The sequence below is a fragment of the Halictus rubicundus genome, chromosome 8, assembly GCF_050948215.1.
Source record: "Halictus rubicundus isolate RS-2024b chromosome 8, iyHalRubi1_principal, whole genome shotgun sequence".
Classification (NCBI taxonomy): Eukaryota; Metazoa; Arthropoda; class Insecta; order Hymenoptera; family Halictidae; genus Halictus; species Halictus rubicundus.
This window is the reverse complement of record NC_135156.1, coordinates 14,336,038-14,343,258: the sequence shown is the minus strand read 5'-3', so window position 1 is coordinate 14,343,258 and position 7,221 is coordinate 14,336,038. Positions and strand designations below refer to the sequence as shown.

At 41.8% G+C, this 7,221-nt stretch overlaps 1 long non-coding RNA gene across 1 annotated transcript; it reads left to right on the top strand.

The window, feature by feature from the left end:
• The first annotated feature begins 283 nt into the window (after window positions 1-283).
• LOC143356393 (uncharacterized) lies at window positions 284-6,488 on the top strand. Its single transcript, XR_013082660.1, has 2 exons — window positions 284-2,659; window positions 2,845-6,488. It is a non-coding gene; the product is annotated as an uncharacterized LOC143356393 (long non-coding RNA).
• Window positions 6,489-7,221: the final 733 nt, after the last annotated feature.

Genomic DNA, 7,221 nt, shown 5'->3' with positions numbered 1-7,221 from the left:
ATTCTGAACATCCGATAAACCGTTTTGAGGACAGATCTACCATTTTTAGTTCCGCCAGTCATCTTGCCCGACCCTGAGACGCCAGACGCTGCTCGCATCAAGACTTGAAAACTGTTGTAATATCGATCTCGGTTCTTGAAACGGTTACGAAGAACTGAAATGTCCAACTCTTACCAATCTCAGTCGCAATTTTTATTTCCGTCCTCGTACCGATTCCACAAACTTCACTTTTTCGATTTTATTCCGACCGCGAAATGGTGTCAGTATCAATTCTTTTTACTGTATATGTGCATATTTTTTCAAAATGGAAGTTGCGACTTACTGTTTTCACTTTCTGTTGAAATTTAAATACTTTCTTCTCCGTATTCAAACAAAATCAGCAGAATATAATCAACGTTCAGAACAGAATATATAAAATAAACACGAATCGATCCAAACAGAACCATTTCAGAACCGACGCGCATAGAATCGGAAGATGAACGATTGGCATGGAAACCGAAATAGGAGCAACCATAAACGAAGATAACCGAAGCAAATAGTTGCAAATCTCGATTCTTCGTAACAGTTAGTACGGAACAAAAGTACCTCGTAACCGTGTCGAATCAGCAGCTTTATATAACAGTTTTAAACAGTTATTTTCGGAACCGTATCAAGCCCTGGCTCGCATGATCGTATCGTTCGCGGCCGCCGAATCCGCATGTGGGTGGCCGGAAGCCGATGCGGCCAAGACTTGACTATGAATCGTAATAAATACTTGTCGAGGGGACTCGAGTTCTTCCGGTCACGTGACGCTTCAAGCCAGCCCCCGGTGCAACGACGAGTGCAGCGCCTGACTGCACCGACCTACACGGGAAGCGTAACCGTTGACGCGACCGAAAGTTAATTACGTTAATTGATGCTAAACGTTGACGTTCGCTATGCGATCGGGGCGAAATCGAGTACGTTGAAGAGCAACGACGACGGAATTGATCGCGTCACGCGATGCTGCGATTAATCCCATCGACGTCGCTAGATATACATAATACATATATAGATATATAAAACAACACACACACACACGCGCGCAAAGGAACACGTATGTACATACCGGGCCGGACGAAACGATAGGACGTTTCATGTACTCGAATGATTCGTGTGATTCGGAGAAGAAAACGCGCGTTTTGCACACTCCCTGCCGATAATGTGATTTTCTTTAGATCAATTTTTTGTAGTCTGTTTCGTTGCTGTGAAAATTTCTCTCCACGAAAACGTTTTGGACTAAAATGAATCTCTTTTGAATGGACTTCGTACTGCAACACGAAAAATTCGCAACATATCTGTTTGATGAATAACTAATCAAGATTGCATTGATTTTTTAATTTTTCATGTTACCAACTGCAATATTAAAAATTCTCCCCTGAAAAAACGTTTCGGACGCAAAATGAATCCGTTTTTATCGGGCTTCAAACTGCCAGTACCAAAAACTCGCAAAAAATCTTTCCAGTCAAAAAGTAATCAAGATTGCATTGAATGTTTTTAGAACTATTATAAACTGCAATATGAAAGTTCCTTCCTAAGGAAATGTTTCGAACGAAAGTTTCTCCGTCTTTAACAGAACGCAACGCACGATATCAAAAATTCCTAAAAAAATCTTTTTAGTCAGTGTAAAATCAAAATGTTGAAGCCAACTTATTAAACAAAATCATGATGCCCAAATCATGAGCTTGAGATGATCTCGAACAAAAAAAAATACGAACTCATTTGTTTTAGAGGATATTTGTTGTTAGAGGACAAGTTTAACGTATACAACGTATAAAACGGATATTTTTTTCCTTGAATTATAAGAAATCATTAAATACGGCAAGCATCCTATCATTTAGTCCGTCGCCAACAGAAACAGAGACAAAACATATGCGTACAACAGCGACACAGGAAGGAAACCATACACGTATATATAAATATATATACACATATATAGGTATATATATTGATAATATATTATGATATTCCATGACACACCGTTTCGTAATATATTATTAATTTCGAGCGTAAAAAAGAAAACAGGGCGCAATTACGTTGTCCGACGATGAATAATCCGACGTGCATAATTCGTTCTTTCCGACGTGATCGAATCCCGAAGATGTTCAGCCCTCTGAGATAAGAATCGAAAAAAAAAAATAATAAGAAACACTACCGGCGAAAACTTAGCGGAAGCAAACGAAGCCCGAAAACAAAAACCCCACAAAACTCCCCCCTCCCGTGAGCAGATAACGAGGAAACGAAAAATAAAAACAAACAAACACATAGAAACAAAACAAAACCGCAGGATCGATACGAAAAACCACACACGAGATCGCGATTTTTGGGGGCGGAAGGCCGGAAGATCGAATCCTTTGTTCGCGAGCACCGTGCACGCAGTGGGGGAAATGCTATAGTCAGAGTGACGTCACGAAACTATAGTCTAGTACCATATAGTGACGCCGCGATTCGTGCTGAGGGTGGGGAAGGAAAGTATCGGTAGGTTAGGTACGTGGCCAAGCGATACTATTAGCTAGGTCATCCGGCCTAGCCTAACCTTACGGCACTATCCTTCCCTTCCCTACAGTACGGATCGTGACGTCACTAGGTATCCCCACTATTTAGTGAGGTAATTCTCGGAACGTGACGTATGCGGATCCCTGTGAGTGTTACCAGATCGAGAGATTTTTAGGATAAATAGTGGGGTAAATGCTATAGTCAGCACCCGAGTGACGTCACGAAGCTATAACGTAGTCCATTCAGCGTTATCAGATCGAGGGATTTCTTAGCGATCGATGGTGGAGAAAATGTTACAGTCAGAACCTGAGTGAGGTCACGAAGCTATAGTGTAGTCTATCCTAAATAGTGACGTCGCGTCCTATCACTATCCTAGAGTACGGATCGTGACGTCACTAGGTACCCCCACTATCGGTACGTTGGTGGGGCAATCTCGGCACGTGACGTCACGTGGTCCCTTTGAGAGGCATTTTGCGGCGACGCTGCGTGAACGGTTCTCCGGAAAAGGGAACACACGGACACGCGTAACCGAACAAGCATAAGAAAAACGGTCCCTTCGGAAAAATCGGAGTACCGACGAGAGTGAGACCTGTCTGCCCTCAAAAATGCTCGAGCGTTCGTTTCCACGAGAAACGTTTGGGACCTGGTTCGTCTTGTCCGTCATTGTTTCATTTTCGAAAGCGTTGTTTCGCGGCCACTCCGAAACGCGAAACGGGACCAAAAAGAAAAACAAAGACACAAGTGTCACAAAATGTCCACACTTCCCGCCTCTTTCTTCTGTCCTCTCCTCTCTGGCTGACACTCCAACAACCCTCGTCTATTCCCATTCTAACAATGCTCTAAAACCCGTTCACAATAACAAAGAGACAAATTTCCATTTCCATTCCTTTTTCCAGGAGCCTCTTTCTATTTCTCTATTTCTGTGTGGCTTGACACTATGTATATATATACGTATATATATATATATATATATATATAGAGATCATTCTCTTTCTCTCTCTTTCTCTATCTTTCTCTCTCCATCTATTTCTCTATCTATCTTTCTCTGTCGCGGCTCAACATACTGGACACAACTCCACACGATATTTTTATATAGATTTCTTAAAAGTGCATTATAGTGCCAGGAAGACCACGCCAAGTTTAACAAAAAAAAAAAAATTAATAAAACGAGAAAAAGAAAAAACAGTCTGAATATCGGAGCGTTAGACGATTAGAGACCGATTCTATAAGTATTATAATGTATAAATACGAGAGCTGTAGGTAAATCATCGACGGAACGAGATCGTGAGAGTTCGTGACGGGTCTGACGATTTACAGTTTGCTTCGGGGATGAGCTACGGTCCTGGGAGCAGAATTACGGGGCTCTCCGTGCTTCATTTTCAACAGAAAATCGCAAATTATTATACATTTCGCCTTTTTATTTTAGTTTCACCATTTCGCTTCAATTCTTGTAAAAATTCTTTTAACCAATCTTTTTTTCCTGTACACGGTTTAGTCACGCGTATCTGCGCGGAACAATTGCCGGCGCAGATGGTTAAAATCCACAGTCTAGCAATTACAAATTATAAATTAGCTCGAATCTAGAGGACGATCGAAACAAATCCACTTTTCTTCACTCCCTTCAAATTATTTCGAAGTCACCGATGAACTGATCCAGAGAAAAGGATTCTAGTGGAAAGAAGGAGTGCTGGAGAGCCTCTCTGTTAGTCTCCCGATTGGATCGGGTATCCGAGGGCACCGACAGGTAATGCTACTTGTTCCAATTAAGAATCGATGGTAATCCCGTCGAGGCTCGGGCACCGTCGGATTCATGCGGAACAGTGTAACGCCAGTCGCGGAGGATAGTTAGGATCGGCAAACGTCGTTGTCGCGATTCCGTCGAGCGGGGGGCGAGTATTTGCACGACCAACACACGGACGCCAATTATTCGGCTATAGTTCGCGAAAGGAAGTCGGTGCGCGCGCCATTTATTCGCAAGCGATTCCGGAAAATCTGCGTTCGATAGGCGCCGTTGTTGCTACGGACCACTGTTTTTCAGTCACCTATGTGCATAGTCATCGACGGAACAGCTAGGATCGATTTGAACAGGTCGGTGAAACGATATCGATGACGAAATAGTTATCGGCAGAGCAAAATCGTAAACGGAACAGTATTCTTAGAAGAATCTCGAGGAAACATAAGCTTTCGGAGCGAACGGTGTTCTATAAGTACCCGATAGGAGACTGTAGGTCGCGAATATTTGCAGCCTGCCCGAGAGACTGTAAAGAGACTGTTTGGCGAAGGGCAAAGGTCACCGGATGGATTTCTTGGTCCAGGCCTTGAGCCGATTATTGGCTCGTCATGGCGTTTCCTCGATTCCAGACTCGTTTGGAAAGTATCGCTTCGTTGAAATTGAACATTTCTATTTCAAACCATTTTTTTCATGTTTAAGCACCATTTTGTTAATGCAATTTGCCATCGATAAGGAACCAGAAGTCGTACATCTTGTTGCAAAAATTGTATTAGGGTTTTGTCTGCGAGAACCGTGCTACGTTAAGAAGAAACTTGAAAATTTTCTTCGGTTAGATTACATAAAAATTGTGTAATCATTTTCAACATTTCCCTTGTCAATTGTTTTTACCCAGAAACAACGGCTGAAATAGAAGTGAATTTTCCCTGAATCTATTGACAAAGCTGTATGGAACATAAAAATGTTCAATGTCAACGGAAGCCACATTTTTCTAAGATGTCGTAAAATCGAAGGCAATTGTTGATTAAACCTCAGTTACTTCGTTTGAACGAGAAGCTTCGAGAGGCCCTAAGGCGACCACAAAGGGGGGAAAACGGTCGTGATCGGCCATTTTGCGCGAGACCGAAACGAGTAGAGACACAGGAACGGAGAAAGTCGCTTTTCGCCGCACACTTGAACAATAGATATACCATTAGACGCGCGGAAAAGGATAGAACGGATAATTATAAGAAGAGGACCTTCATTGGCGATCTATACATTGCCCGAGAGATAATTGCTTCATTGACGACTCTCCTCCATGTATTCATAAACAAAGGGAACTGTATCGCGTGTCGGCATACAGTGAGCGGAGAGTTTCGTTCGTCGAAAGTGTTTTCAATTTCAACAATATTAGAGAACGAAAGAAAAGTACGCAGATTGTCTCTGACAGTAGAAACAGCATAAATGATCTAACCCTGCTGCGGTCTTTGATACAGCCATACACTATGCGATAGCGCTCAGAATTACATAATAGAATCACATAAATTAGTAACGATTCTCTGACAGTTTTCCAAACGATGTATCTTTACGAAAACGAGAACCTTGCTTAGGTCAAGAAATACTGTACAATTATGGTAGTCAAGGGAATAAAATTTGCAAATGGGTCAAGAAAGACCCGAGGACCGCGTCAGGGTTCGGAACAGCAAACATTCCTGTCCCGAGGATGCACAGTTACAATAATAGTTGGTTTGTTCAACTTGTTCGAAATAAGACAAACACTTTCGATCGGTGGAACGGAGCCCAACTATGCAGTGGTTTATTTGTATGTTTATACCTGTACATATGTGTATACTATATTATGTAATATACACGACATTATAGTATATAGTGTATGTATATATATCGAGAAAATCGTGTATTATGGCCTTTGTTTCGAACACGGTTTATACGAAGAGAAGAGACGAGAACAGGAGGACGCTGTCGCGGTCTTCGGCGGCGGGTCCGGCTGACACCTTCCGGCGCCATGTTTTCGCATTCATCGGATGTTTAATTGATGTTTAAATGTTGTACTTTATATGTGTACATATGAATTTTCTACGTCCGACGGGTTTGAAAATGCTGGAGCGGGACGAGCGTGGCTGGATCCACCCCGGGCTCGGAAAACGAGGGTGTTCAACCCTGTTGTGTTCACCCCTGGCGTATATTAAGCAACATTATTTCAGAGACTCGTGTAATCAAGGTAGCTGAATCTTCACTCGTTTCTAGACTGCGGATTTTATGCGTTCGCGACAGCAATCGGTACACGAATTAGAAAATAGACAAAATACTAGAAGAATTTCAGTGTATATATTAATTGCAATTTATTGAAATTACTCGGAGACGAAATAAATTTGCAATCCAGTTCCCGTTCGCTGCGAATCGATGCCGACGATTCTTATTTTGCGCGAACATCCGCGATCAACTCGTTTCAAAGAAAGAAACGGGAGAATTAACGCTGAACCAACGATCGAATAAACAGTTGTGTATACTTTACTTCTAAATTATTGAAATTATGAAAATCTTTCTACAGAAAACGATCGACTAATTTCTTTCAATCTGTGTAGATTGAATTGAATTCGATAAACATTTAATAGAATTCAATATATTTCATTCATCGGATACAATTCAATATAAATACGTTTTATTCAACAAAAATCGAATAAAAAGATTTCGTTCATTTCCAATTAGCTCGGTGGGTTCAGTGTTGACTAGGAAATCGATTCATTTCCCAAACGCAATCCCCAACAAGAGATTAATTCGCGGAGATCGATTCGCGCACAGACCATTAATTTGTTTTACGAATTTCGTTTGAACTCGTTGCTCGTCTCGCAACCGAGAGAGAGGATAGTCTTTCGAGCGGAAAGTTCCTCGCCTGTTCAATTTCGAGGCTACAGTTCTTTTCGAAAAAGTAGCGACCTCCTTTTCCCCCCACACTGTACGATTACATTACCCGCAAACAC